The sequence below is a fragment of the Pseudomyrmex gracilis genome, unplaced genomic scaffold (assembly GCF_002006095.1).
Source record: "Pseudomyrmex gracilis isolate BER0280 unplaced genomic scaffold, ASM200609v1 scaffold_201, whole genome shotgun sequence".
Taxonomy (NCBI): domain Eukaryota; kingdom Metazoa; phylum Arthropoda; class Insecta; order Hymenoptera; family Formicidae; genus Pseudomyrmex; species Pseudomyrmex gracilis.
Window position 1 is genome coordinate 86,471 of NW_018020785.1, and position 15,621 is coordinate 102,091.

Here is a 15,621-nt window from a genome sequence, read left to right on the forward strand (position 1 = left end):
AATGGCCGCGCGCGGCATTGCCAAGAGAGGAGAGAGAAAAATAACTGGCCCTTCGGTCACTGAGATATATGACCGTTAACCGCCCCCGAACAAGCACCCTCGGCGGAATAATTTTCAAAGATCGCACGATCCAAATAATTAGTCGGTCCTTTTAATCAGCACCGAAAATCACGACGGATTACATCGGCGAGAAAAAAAAATGACTGAACACACCTAGCGGTCTCACTGTCGACTGAAATTAACTTTCAAATTTATCGTGTAGGTATCTCGATTGTTCTCTTCGAAGTTTCATATCCGCGCGTTCTAAGTTCTCTCACTCACATTTTTCATTTTGTATTTCTGTGCACGTCAAAGCGTATCTACTTCGCACGTCCAAATGAAATAAATGTGCGCAAAAATTAATTATTATTCAAAGCAAACCGACAATTTAGAGATAACTCCGACAAAAAAAATTATCTGAAGATGAGAAATTTATTAATAGTAGATTTGAAAAAGTGATTTATTATTATTTTTTTTTTTTTTTTGTATGCTGAAAAGTATTTCAAAATTTGATTAGATTCTATCTTGCCAATAATTCTGGACATTTCCGATATATATATATCGTCCCGAAACTATTGGCGGTCTGGCATGCGAATGAAAATAGCGTCGCAAGTCTGAAAATCCCGTGACAGGTATTTTCCAACATTGTTGTCCCCTTGCAATCGCCTCCGCTGTCGGACGGGATCATAAGAAAGCGCAGCGGTCGGGGAATTGTCCGCGAAAAATAAATCACGGGCTTTATCGATTGCTCACCGCGGGGCGGCAAACCAAAAGAGTTGGTGCGGCGGCAAGCGCACGAGGGAAAAGGATAGAGCGAGTAGGCCAATGATAAAAAATCGAGCACGATGTGGAAATTCTTCTCTTCGTACCGCGAACGGTACGAATGCGCGCGGGCGGCGCGCGTTATACCTGCGGGCTTTTAAATTCTGACCGATTCGAATTCATTTCGAGCGCGGCCAAGCCGTTATCTATGCGTGTGGGGCTTGCGGTCTCGGCTCCGGGGTGGTAATAACTCTAGGGCAAGAGGCACGAGAGGAGCGGAGCGGAAGTTTGGGACGAAAAGCAGAACGGAATTGCGCATGCGAGAAAGAAAGAGAGACAAAGCGGATAGAGGGTGGGCAAAAGAGGAGTGGATAAAAGCGGACGAGACAGAGAAGGTGATATTGCTGGCCGAGAATGAGATAGATGATACAACCGGAGAGAAAGAAAAAAAGTGGGTGAGAAAGAGAGAGAGATAGAGAGAATCGTCCGTAAGCTCGGTTACGTACAAGGTACAAAGCCCCGGTAATATATTTTGGATTACCTCGACCAGAGCCTATTCTACGCTCTTTCTATTCTTCTCTCTCTCTCTCACACGCATACACACACACGCGCGCGCGCGCGCGCGAGTTCGTACTTCGTTAAAAGTATTCAGGTGCACCTCTAACGAGACCGCAGATACAAACAAACCGGGCCACCTACGCGTAAACGAATAAAGGCGGAGAAGCATCGAGCAGAAAGGAGGCAAGCCGCCCTCCGGAGATACCATTTAATACATCCTCACAAAGGAATACGATTTACATAATTAATGACCGCGAGCCACTCGTTATCTCGGCGCCTCCGTTACAATCACGGCAACACGTCCTGATTGCGCCAAGAGTGCTCGCTTACAGCCCCCGTTACAAGACATACGCAAACTACACTCCTTCCGTCGCACAACTCCGGAATAAATTATTGGGTTCAAAAGGCCGCACGTTACGTCGCGTAGTTTTGGTAGTTCAGCGTTAATTAATAACGCATCTGATGCCTAATTTTATACAAGAGACAAGATATGTGTGTGCGCGCGCGCGCGCGCGTGTGTGTATGTGTGTGTACGTGTGACACAGTATATTAATATAAAATGTTATTATCTATAAATTGTGATTAAAAATTTCAATATTTTAAATCTATCAATTATTACACGTTTGGATATTTGTGTCTTACAAGATGCATTTTGTAAAAAACGCGATCGAAGTAATAAAAATCAAATTAAATTTCGTAATTACACGGTAAATCCTTTGGTTTTTGATCAAGTTTCCCAGTTTACGTGGAAAATAATTCGCTCGAGTGAGATCTCTTCTGAGAGAGAAGCTCGAAAACCATTTAACTAAACTATAAACTTGAAGCCTTTCGTTCGGAGTGTGCCGAAGGTTTTTCAAAGATTTTGACCTTCCGCAACATTCGCTCGAGAGTTCGCCGAAGTGAGAAGCTGAGAAAAGTTATCTTTGCTTAAATGACGTGACAAGCCCTAAGAGAAACATTTTCACTCTGTATATTTTAGGAAACGTTGATATCGAATTATCTCACCTTGCGCTCCTCCGTTCCAGCTTCATTCTCGGGGTTGTTTCTCTAAGACGAGAAACAAATTCACGACGAGAAATCAAAGCGACCGCCAGTGGTTTATGACGTTAACGCGCGATAATCAAAGCCGGATATGAGACTTTAGCGTGTTTCACGGGCAATTACTATGGCGGGTTTCGCCGTTTGTGTTTTCCTCTCTTTGCCGAGGTGGTTCGTGCCGCGAGGATGAGCGTCGACTTGCATCCAGGTCGATTACTAAAGAGTATATGTATATTACGTTAACGAATATTCGGGCGCGCGTGACATCTTTAATGCATCTGCGTGCTCTGACAACAACAAACGCTTTAAAATTCCCACGCGCTTGTTCACGCGCGCGAATCGCAAACATCCGCGACCGGGATAATATCTACATAATTTAATCCCAGTGTAGCTGCTTCCGCGTCCGCGCGAATAAACAGCGTACATCGATCGATAGATCATAGAACAAACTGGTTCAATTCGCGCGACGAAAAATTATTACGGACGAAATTGCATTATATGGATGCGCATACATCGTATCGACGTAGCGACATTTTGGAACGACGAGGTGAAATTTGATTAAATCGTCCGACTAACGCCTACGCGCACGTACACCGAGTAACTCGATGTAACGAAATTGCAATACAACAAACTCAATTGTACGGCATAGTTCGGCCGTTGCGAACGCGATTTCGCCGTTGTATCTGCGATCAATCGGAACGTTAAATTACCCGCTGGGTGTTGGATGAAAAAAAAAAAAAAAAAAAGAAGCTCTCGCGGTGTTCTTGCGTATCGCGCAGATGCGCGTTTTAAATATAACTACCAGCCAAATATTTTGCATTCAAAAATAAAACAGGAATGAAAAATATAGAAGCCTGGGTCGGCTTTATGGGTTGGTTACCGATTCCGGTATCTCGATGAAAATCCAGCAAAATCGAGAGCAAGCACCAGCACCGGCACCACCACCACCACCACCACCACCACTACCACCATCAACAGTAAAACACCGCCACGCGAGTGTTCTCCAATCGCTATCGCACATACACACCCTCTCGTTCACAGATATATCGCGCCGATGTAGTCGTTGGCTGCACCGGCTCGATACTGCAAAACATTTCCCTCGCGGTTGCCGAACCGCAGCCCTTTTCTACGTCCGGGCAAGCGAAGCGATTCTCGGATGCACGGATCTCGGGCACGAACCCGTTCGCGCGAATGCATTCCCATCGTTTTCATCCGCTACGATCTTCTAACCCTTCCGTTTCCGACGAAGCGCTCCTTTTCAACCCTCACGCTACACTCCCGCATTCCTCCGCATTCAGAGCGCGCTCGTTAAATCCCTCCCTCCCGTACCCGGTAATTGGTGCGGCGAGGATAATTGACTACCGCTCGGTGAAAAACCAGACAAGTCTGAAAAGTTGAGTTTTCTGGCTAGGCTACACTTTTGAAAAAATACACGTTTCGTTTTTCTTCCGAACGTCGCGCGGACGTTATACTCCGCAATAGTGCGGCAAGTTTTCGACGCCTGTAGTTTTTTTTTTTGTTTTGTTTTTTTTTTTTTTTTTATTTTCGACGTGAACCGCTTAATTGCCGACGCGCGGCGAGAGGGGGTATAGGAGACGAATGACGCAACACAAAACCGAAACAAGAGAGTAAAGTTTCAAAAAGCCCGCTTGATTGCGTCATTCGTGAGCGAGTGCGCTCGAACGATCCCGCAAATAGACACTGGTATAGCATGGAGTTCCGTCGAAATTGACGTATAAACATTTTTGCGCTATTGATTCGCGCAAATTCCGATTTAAATGGCAGTTTTTCGCACGCACTCGCGCGCGCACAAATCGAAACAACACGGGGAACTTTCTGTTTTCCCTCTCTTTTTCCTTCATATTCTCTCGTCACTTTACCATCCATTATATTCATCAGCGAGAAACAATAGTTCCGACGCGACAAATTTATTTAACCGGTCGCGCGTGCTCACTTGAAAAACTAATACCATTGCGCGCGCGACAACTCTTTTTTTCGATAATAACAAAAACAAAAAAAACAAAACAAAAAAAAACAAGCATCAATCGGGCGCGCGTGAATTGAAATTTTCAGCAAGTGCGGCGTTTACGCGCTCGTGTGTGCGCGCATACACAAAAAATTGAATATTTAATAACTCAAAGTTCTTTCGCCCGCATATACAAACGTATGGGCAATAGCACGTATATAGAAAGAGGGAGGAAGGATCAGCAGCAACATTCGCCGCTTATACGGCCGCATCAACGGTCGTTCTTGCATCTGCAATTTCGTGAGCTTTCTTTTATCTCCCGGTGGCATCTTTACCGTATTCCTCGCCAGTAACCTCTCCTGGTGGAAAGCCGATGCGGATGGCGACGGTGAAACTGCGCTCTCTCTCTCTCTCTCTCTCTCTCTCTCGCGTGCAATCAGACAACGGAACGCTAGGCGCGTACTGTCGCGATCATAAATTCTTTCGGTGAGGTGCATACCACCCGCATTGCAAACGCCCGGGTAACGACTGGCGTGTACACGCGAGATATCACAGATGCAACATCGGCCTGGAGGATCCCAGCGTTAATGCGGACGGAAAATGCAGATCGAGATAAAAGTGCCAAAAAAAGCCGGCGCTGCGCAAACTGAACGTAAAACATACAGAGCGCGTTTACATATTCGTTACGCCGATACTATTTATACGTTATCGCGCGGTTCTCGGGGGGGAAAAAAAAAAAGAGGTTTTTCGTCGCGATCGATATGGTTTTGCTTGGAAACGCGTCGCGTTCGTAATTATCGCGTAGTTATCACTGCCTTCGTTTTTTAGCGACGCGGCTACGGGAGAGGATACTCGAAAAGGAATCCGCCAAAAGATTTCATTCCGAGTCCATTCCCCCCGGAATGTTCGCGCAAAGGAGATAGTGGTCGACGATGAGGCGAATGAGGACGGGGGAGGGAAGGGAGTTGCGCGCGAGAATGGAGAGAAAAGGCGTCCCCGTCGAAATCTCCAGACGAAAACTTTCCGCGGCGATTGTACGGCACAGACTCTCAGTCCGGCGCGGAAGAAAGATGAGGTACGAGATGAAAAGACGGGATGGTGTGGGCGGCGGGCCCCGCGGGGGTGCAGGCGAGACAAGGGCGACGAGGGCGGCGAGGGGGGATGGAAGGGAAAGAGAGAAAGAGAGAAGAGCAGGGCTTTCGCTGGTGGTACACGCATCAAAGAAGCGCACATAAAGCGAGCAACGTCTACAACACGGAAGAGAGCTACCGAGAGAATTGCTTCGTCCAGCCTGAGATTACCGCTAAAGTTTTCGTCATTCTCCGACCCCTCTCCCTCTTCTCTTCAACATGGCCGCTAATCCCGGACACCCGGAACACCCCGTGCACAATGGGGTGCTTTCTCTTAGCTGGTAATTTACGTTACGCGCCAATATTTAGCAACGTCCCTTCGCTCGTCAAAGCCGAGAATTTTTAATTTTGCTTTACTGCGGGCGAAAGTAAATATCTTTTGGCGAAACAAAGCAAAAGGAGAAAGTACAATTTCAGGAACGTACAATTATCGCGTGGATTTTCACGTCGTAAAAATCGTACACAATGAAACAAAAAAGTTTCCAACAACGTTAAAATATTTGTCACATCGTAATCGCTTTGTAAGTTTGTTCTTTGATGCGCGAAGAAAAATAAAAGCAGAAGAAAGATATATAAGCGCGCTAATACATCTGTTCGATTATACGTACATAACGTAGTACATACGCTCATATAAGAATATTACCGCGCAGCTTAGCCATTACAAGAATTTATAACGATGACTTTTATAAGAAGATTATATCTCGAACTCTGTGCTTTTATACTCTTCTCTTCTCTCTTAACTTATGATTGTAACATAAACGTAAATTCATATCTTGCGTAATATTGCGATTTTGCAAAAAATCTGATCTTTTATCGTTATTTGTATAATTACGACAACGGGTAAGTCGCTAAAAGGCCGTAAAAGTGGACATAAAAGATGAATATTTTTTTCGAATTTTTATATGTGTGTAGAAAATACCATGGTAGATATTATTTTCGTATTTGCAAGGAGAGAAAAACGGTTTTACTGCCGTAAATCGGCGAGGGTCCATATCCAGCCGGGGGGATAATACTGAAATTTATAGTCGAAACAACGTTGGGCGCCACACAGTTACGTCCACTCGAATAGTCAACCTCCCCTCCCCCCCTCCCCCCCTACTTTCTTTTCCTCTCACTTCGTAGAAGATTGAATTGCAACAACAATCAAATCTTCGGGCGTGACGTTGCCGTTTCTAGAACGCTTGCACACCTGATTGCCTTGGATAAGAATCTGCTTTGAACATTTTCCAGCAATATTACCACGTTTAAGCGCTACAGTTTTATCACAAGAAACCACTTGTATTTTCTTGCAATTTGCTTCAAACGCAACGTTTGTAACAATAATAAAAATCTATCACCGCGTTGTGTTTTGTGAAAGAGATTACGCAATTATTTTGTCGTTAACTTTGAGATTTTTATAAAGAAATACATGTCTCTCATAAGATTTATTTAATAAATAATATATATTTATTTATTCCTAAATATATATCCCACGCGTATAATATCTACGCAAAATACTTACGTGCGTCGCGCACGTAAACCGACGGGGGTGATGCGATTATTCCGGGGAATTTGATGTTGTTGAACACCGTTTGACGTTCGCAATCGAACTTTATCCGCGACGCGCATTTTATTACGACTTTTCTCTCGTGCGCATGAGTTATTGGCGACTGACAAATAGTCACGAATCCCGCGGTGTGTGTTTGTAACATATGTGCGTGTTCTCAGAACACGGACAAACTCTCTCGTGCACATCTTTGAATTATTCATGGACCGCGTGCGGATACGTACACAGCGATTTGAAACGTACTTGCCTGTTTTTTGTGCTGCGTTGTATATGTATAGACGCGAGAGATGAGAGAGAAGACGTCACAAAATCCGATCAACATGCAAAATAAAAGCGGACGCCTCGATCAGACGTCTGCATCGCGCGTAATTGACGTGGCGGCTGATGATCGCCGACTTTCAGATGAGAAGAGATCTCGAATGGACAGATTCATTTGTCGTTCGCGCGAAATCGACGCTTTTTATTCCGCGTACCTATCTTAGATGAATTAATCCTTTCGGTTCCGATGACACCTCGCTTTTTATACCGTACATCGACGCGGTCTACGTACACTTAATTTTGTTTTTCTAAAAGTTTCTAGCGAAATTTTTATAATAAAGCTAAATTTTACAATGTGAAATGTGATTAAACTGTACATTTTGCGCACATATATATATATGCAAATAATATGTAAATTTATGATTTTGTTTCTATAATTTCAAACACAGCGCGATATTAATTCTCTGTTTGCTTCTCGATTTTACTCACACGATGTGCGACACTTACGCCGTGCAGGTTTACACATTATTACATTTACTCAGAATAATACATCTCCAACGCACAACTGCGTCGCTATTATAAAAATAACTCCGTCTCCGGAGTTAAGAAATTCACAGTAAAAATATATATTTTCAATCTCTCGTTTCCGCTTTCTTTCGTCGGCGCGTGTATAATTCGTCGAGCGCTCCGGAATTATTCTCATTCGAAAGACCGAAGTCGAGTTTTTCTCTCATCTTTTTTCTCTTTCTCGCTCGCGCGGAGTACACACAGTTCCGCGTTTCCATAAAACCTGATTCTTATTCGAGCGAACGCTCGAAATTCGCGTTGCAAAGACCAAAAAGACCGGCGTCGTTGAAGTTAGTCGCGAAGTCGCCGCGGACGTCCGTCTCGACGCAGCTCCCTCCTGGAAATCGCGCGTCCTCCTTTTGCCCCTCTTGCTTCGTTCCGTCCGTCGAAACGGTGGATTTTCTCTATCCACTTGGCGATATATACCTTAGCGCAAGCTTCGTGGCAAGCCTTCGGAATTTAGATTGCGTCGTTAGGCAGCCGCGGAAGCTCCGCGCGAATTCCGACTTTGATTGGGATGCACCGAACGATTTACATATTGTTTTCCTCCGGCGTTGTCGCGCCCCATTATCGTTACGCTGATGAAGTTCGTTCGCTTTTCCTTCTTCGCTTATCTTCCGCTCGCGTATCGAGAAACAACGGAGCACAACTGGAGTTTATTTTGCAAAATTGATAATACATTGTGGATATAATTCTGTGAATAACTATACATATATAGTATTAGCGATTTAATTTATCATTTATCAACGTTACAATACGCTTTGTATGTAGGATATCGTTTTTATTTTGCTGTGTAACATTGTTAACGTGTGATTCTGTTTTCGTCTATCGACTTGTATTATAAATATAGATAAAGAAACGAAGGAAGGAATTCCAGCCTGATGCACCTTGTGCACGGGAGTTTTAACCTGAGTCTGGAATTCATGGCGGAACGAAACGCGACTCTCCCGCTATGTAGCTACAATATCCACGTAACCGTTCGGCGAAATTCCGGGTCGCTTTCGATGGACTGAAATTCCGGCGGTCGCTACATACCGATACACACCGAAGCTGTGCGCGCTCCTACGCTTACAGTCGTGAGTGCACGATAGGATGATAAAAAATAGCGGATGATTTTCTCTGCGTTTTGCTCGCATGATGAGGAAAAATAATTAAAATGCTCTATGACATAAATTTATTTATAATAGAATACGTAGCAGAAAAATCTAAATCCAGCATCCAATATGAATTTAAGAATTGATATTCAATTCAAAAACCTCGCGCGTAAAAATTTACACGCGAACAAAATATATATATGTATATATATATATATATATATATATACGCAGTTTTCCGCACAACATCCTGCGATCGGCTCGGATGACCGTAAATATATTTCTTAGTTTAGTAACTTATCGAGCTTCAATAGGATTTAATTGTTAAATCTAAATTAATAATTTGTAAACGGACAGTTGTTGCGCACGCGCGCGAGAGATTTACGGCTATGAAAATATTGATATACATGTATATATATATATATACATGTATATCAATATATATATATATATCTCCCAGATAGAACTTCTATTGTACCGCGAAAAAAGATATCTTTTTGCGCAATCTCTCTTCTCTTCGTCAAAAATTACATTTCTCCGTCAGGATTCGCAAAGAAAAAAAAAAAAAAAGAAAAAACATTAGAAATCATATCTAGTAAAAAATTTGCTCGACATATTTCCACGAGAAACATTCTCGCGACGTGTCGTCCGGTTTCACGTTACAAATAACACGGGGACGGACGGGATCCGTGAACTGTCACTTCCGTGTCCTGGCCGCCTATCTCCGCCGACGCACACTTTCGGAGCACGTGCACGTCAATTCAATTGGGAGATACTATAAACTTTTATTCGGTCCCGTCCGTTCGTCAGAAAGTCGTAACTCTGAAACTACGACTGACCCGTGTGTTGTATTCGTGTGTTATTCGACGAGCATCGCTTTTCCTTACGCGAGAAATGCACCGCATCGCTCGGCTTTTTCGATTTATCGACATCGTCAATCGGGATATGAGCGGTTTGGAAAATAAAGAGAAACAAGATCACGTCTTCCGGAAACATCCAGGTTGCGAGGTATATGTGATCGGTGATCGTCGAGAAGAAATAGCGTTAAACAGCAATGGAGGAAGGAGAGGGATACATAAACGCGTGTCATGAAAGGCACGGAATGTGGACAGGCGACGCCGATAAGCCAACGTTGACATAAGCGGAACGACGCGAGTTTGTTTCTCGATGACTCGGCCTGTAGTCGCACGAGCGCCTTATTACCCGAGGGGTCGTCGTTAAAGCGGGACTATCGCACTGGGCCATCTACACGAGGAGGATACTAACTCTTGCGCACGTTTGCACGCGGAATGTTTGGAGACGTTGCTATCTACCGTGACATCGCAGGCGCGATACAAGACAAATAAAATGAAGATATAATCGTGTTTCGAATTGCTTTTCTCCGTTGAATTTAGCATATATATTGTACACGAAAGCAAGAGAAATTGGCAGTTAAATATACATTTCAGTTTGATCGCTGTCGGAATTCATGATGAAATGCAAACAAAGCACGTTTGGAGCAATTTCTAAACTGTTTGAAACGTAAAATCTCAGTTTTCACATCTCTCGCGCGTGTGTATATTATTATTTTTGTTAAATTAAACTAAATAGTATTTAATCAGTTAATCAGAAGTAAATTATTTTATCATCTCTACACCATAATCTCATATCGAATCACCATCAAAGACCGACTGTGCAAACTTCATATGAACGATTGGCTTTTTTAAGAATTTGCACCTTTGTGAAAGATTTAGAAAAGCTGCGGATGAGCAAAGTTGAAAGAGAGAGAGAGAGAGAGAGAGAGAGAGAGAGAGGGAGAGAGAGGGAAGGAGGGAGGGAGATACATGTTAGGTGCGCCTGGAGTCTCGAGATAAGCGACTATGCAGGTGTAATGGAAGGGAGAAGCAAGAGAACAAGCCGGGATGCAATGACGTAGAAGGAAGCGGCCGGTTGATAATGATCGCCCGTCTAACGTATATTGCAGAACACGAACGGACACGCGACGACAAAGAAAACAACTCAAAGAGTTGGAATACAATTTGCTCTTGCGCGGCTCTCTCGTGCGAGAAAACGTTCGGCTCTCTGAAATATCCAGATAAACGATTTTCCGCGTATTGAAAAATTCGCGAACCCGGGCCGCGCGCATAGCAATGCCCTAGAGCGGTTCTCTTTTTTTTTCTCTCTCTCTCTCTCTGTCTCTTTCTCTCTCTCTCTCACGTTAGCGGTGTATACGGGTGCATATGTTACGAGGACTCGATATACAGTATGCATTTCGCTCGCGATACAGTTGTGCAAAAGTAATGATGCGCGAGCGAACGAATAAAATTGATACGGCGTGCATTTCGGAGACAGTGACCTATATCTTAAGATTTCACGCCGTAGTATGTCTCGCGCTCGTATCGAATTCCCGTCAGAGAAAGCTTATTTTTAGCGACCCGACGAGAGAGCGCCGAGAATCGTCAGACAAAAATACATCAGCGACGTACTCATTGTATGTATAGTGATGAATCGTGAGCAGGCGCGTTGCGTCCGCTCGATTGTTTTGAATAATTGAAATGCGTTGAAATTAAAAGAGTGAGTTTTTGTTTTCGTGCGCTTTTGCATAAAAAAGAGAAAGACACGTAAACTAAATAATAAAATGAAAAAAATCACAAATCAATATTAAAAGACAAATGTTCATCTTATTTTTTTTTTTTAAATTGCTTTACGATAAAAATACAAATTGATCGAAATCTACATTAAAAATTAAGAACAAAAATTTTTAATTTGCATTTGATAAAAGCGCAAATATCTTTCATAAAAATCGAAATAAACTGCGCACAAAGCACAGTTTTCATAGCTTCGCAGCGTAAGATATTTTAGCAGCTTATTTTACGTTCTACGAGAATATATATATATATATATATTATATAGCTTATATTTCGCTGTTGCGAAGATATGGGAAATAAGCAAGGAGGAATATCTCTTGAAATCAGATGAGCGTAAAATACGCGCGCGCACGCGCACGCGTATATACGCGTCGCGCAGTCTATGAAGCAATCACCTCGACACGCGAAACATCCGGGAATACGTGCAAAATGCAAGCGAAAACCTGCTTAGAACTTTCCTCGAATGCGCGGTATTGCATAGTACATTGCATATCCTCAAATAGGAAGCGGAAGCGGGGTGGAGAGTTGGGTGGCCTCAAGAGAACAGCCTGAAGCGTGTTGTATCCAAGATGCGGCTGCAACTTTGAGATAAGAGCTCTCGCAGGTGCGGCGGGGTTTTCCCGAGGAAAAGGAAAAAGGCACGCAAAAGCGTTTTCCGTCCAGGATGTCATAAAGCCGCGACTCTCGAGACTAAACGCGGGGTGTCGCGTGAACAAAAGAAAGAGAGAAAGAGAGAGAGAGAGAGAGAGAGAGAGAGAGAGAGAGAGAAGAGGATAAGCGAAAAACAAATTGACGACATCGGTCGCAATTTTATATGCCGTATAAAATATCTCGCGTGGTTTGCTTCCACCCGCAACCACTCGAACTTATTCCGCCTACGTGAGCGGAAGCTACAGAAGGAAAAGAGCAGCACGCAACAACCGTTTAGCCGGTTCATTGCAAAACGACAGAGGCTCAGTAGTTGAGCTCGCTTCGCACGTTTCTGACAGTCCTAAAACGTCTCGTTCTAGTAACATGAAACTGTCCATGTTTTATTAGACGAAAACGTCACGCGTATTTCCGCGCAATTCCAGAATGTTCTATGTATTAACGTGATGCTCTATTATTTTACGGAATATTGTAGAACGTCATGCTCTTATTTATGTTTTTTTTTTTTTTTTGTACAACAGCTGTGTCGTGCAATTCTGTCTAATCAAACATTTCTTCTCTTTTTTTCTTCTTTTTCTACTTTTCACTTTTTGTTGCGCGATACTGAAAAATTCGCGCAGACTAATGAAACGCGTCGATGAGCTCGAGCTCAGGCGAAGAGAAAATAATGACGGTGTTGCCTAAGATATAAAATACGCTCAAGGGGATGAGAGGAAAGAAATAGCATCGGGAAAATGACGCTGACGACGAAGAACGAGATGGTAGACGCAGCCCCATGGGAAATCATCGGTGTCCTCTCGTATCCACCGTCGTAGTCCACCTTGCGTTCCCTTCCTCCGATAGTTCTTCGCGCGAACATAAGTCGCTTTCTGTAATGTCTTGCGATGAGCACAAGACTTTCCTTCATTGAACCGTCGATATATAAACTTCTCGCAAGACTGTAAATCTGTTCTTAATCTGACGCACGTGAAATCGTCGGATCAAGTTTGGGGAGCAATGATCAATAGATTAGGATTTATGTTGATAAATGGGTTTCAAAAGTTATTATCAAAGTCTGTCAAGTGTACGTACATGCTAATCAAGAGAGAGGTACGGTAGTGCCTCGCGCCAAGTATGCGCGCTAACGAAGTGCGCGCGCGCTGCGCGAGGTACCCCGTGCCTCTTATTTACGCGAGTACGGCCGATTGACAATTTCGAGATTTTCAGATCTCAACAACGGCTAAACCGATCGAGTTCGGCCTAGACTCAATCGAAAGTTTTTTCCTTCTTCCAAACGGAGATATCTCGATACAAAGTTCCGAAATCTCGAAAAATAAGTTTAAAAAACGTGATCGTCGTCGTCAGACATCGAATTTCACCAGCCACCAGAATGCGTAATGGTTGAACGTGTTCTTCTTCTTTTCGTCACTATGTGGCGACACTTTCGAGCACAAGGACAAGGTGTATCTTTAATACTGTGTTTCACTTTGAGAAATTTTACTGTAGTAAAAGAAAAGCGGACAAAGTAGGGATTGTTAGTGGAACATTTGACAGCCAAGGCTGTAAAGTAAAGAGACTTTTTAATAACGGACGTGCGCAAAAAGGACGAGTCTTCGTCCATTCGGTTTCTCTTCTCAAATTGAACGCAGTATAAATGTTCTATACTTCATGTCACATGTGCTATAGATATCAAATTAGATTAAAATTCATATAGTATTGTTTTATTAGAAAATACATTGCACTGAAAGAAGTGTTTGTCGAAACTATATTCTACAAAAATGTGTGATATCCCGAACAAAATACCTTTTCAAAAAAAGGTTTAAAAAAGACGCTAAGTATACGCGCAACTCGTATCTCTAAAAAAAGTATTGTTGTGAAAATCTTGTTCTACAAAAAAAATGACATTAGAAAGTAACACCAAGTCTTGTACGTTTATATATTGTTACACAAAATAAGATATTAGAAAACTCTAAAACTAGCTTTGCGTGAAAAGTCTTATTAAACCATGTTAAATTGTATATTTGTAGACTTCGCTGTGTGTAAAAAGACAATAACCATGTGTCAAACTATTTTCAAAATAAAAAATAATGTAATGCAAAAAACTTGGCTGGACCGAAAACTAAAGACAGAGCATACACACACACACACACACACACATACACACTACTATTGAATAGCTACCACTATTGAGTAGCTATCACATCAGACTGAACTTTAGTTCAATATAGTTTTCGCAGCCGCGCCAAGTTTTTTGCATTAAATATTTTTTATTTTGAAAATAGTTTGACATGGCTTTTTATTGTCTTTTTACACACAGCGAAGTTTATAAATGTATAATTTGACATGGTTTAAGACTTTTCACGCACAGCTTTTAGAATTTTATATTTTATTTTGTAACAAAATATATAAACGTACAAGACTTGGCGCTACTTTCTGATATCATTTCTTTTGTAGAATAGATTTTGTAGAAAAAGATTTTTATAGTAATACTTTTTTCATATTAGATTTCGGATAAAATGGATAATTTTATCCGAAATATATTATATATTATATTTAATGGATAATTATTACTATAATTATCCATTTTATCCGAAATCTAATATGAAAAAAGTATTACTATAAAAGCAAACAGGAGTAAATCGCAAAACACATGCGAGTTATATTACACATATTGACAATTTTCTCATTTTTATATTTCAAGTAAATCTGTAATTTTCACACCAAACTTTTCGAAATTCGTGCAGATTTTGCATGAGGTTGCATTTAAAATGAGTTATACTACTCGTGGTAATTGTTCGCTTAAAAGGGTCCTGGACCTTCCTGTTATTACCGATCGAACGAGCAATACGTACTTTAGACTGTTCTTCGTAATTATTGCTCGGATAGAAAAACGGCTCTACAGAATAAAAGAAAATAATGAAATTACGGGTATTTTTCGATGTATCGAAAACTCAACAAAAATGGTTAAAGTTAACAATCATTTCTACTTTTAGTGTACTGATATTTAAAATTCAAGAGAGTTATTCATAAAAAAAAAAACCAAAAAGTATCCGAGATATACATAACATTGAAGAATGTAATAAGACCATTAGACTATGATTTAGAGAAGTCTACAATACACAAATAATCTATAATACGTTTAAATCTAACATGATCTCTTTTTGCATATGTATGTCCTTGTTTCTCTAACGACGCTCTATGGTTGATATCACTTGTATTGGTAACAGTAGTCACGATATATATAGTACGCTCCAGACACTCTTAAGTAGGATTTTGAACTTTTGACTATGCAGGATAATAAAGGTTATTATTGATTAGCCGATCATATCGTCTCAGCTATCATACGCAAATACGCTGAAACGATATGATTGGCTAACGCAAGTTACGCCGCATGTAAGAGCAGCCTTAT

General features: G+C 41.9%; 1 protein-coding gene across 4 annotated transcripts in view; it reads left to right on the forward strand.

Moving 5' to 3' along the window:
• LOC109858374 (Down syndrome cell adhesion molecule-like protein Dscam2) overlaps window positions 1-15,621 on the forward strand; it is a 90,186-nt gene that overhangs the window by 27,668 nt on the left and 46,897 nt on the right. The gene's annotated exons all lie outside the window — the stretch shown is intronic.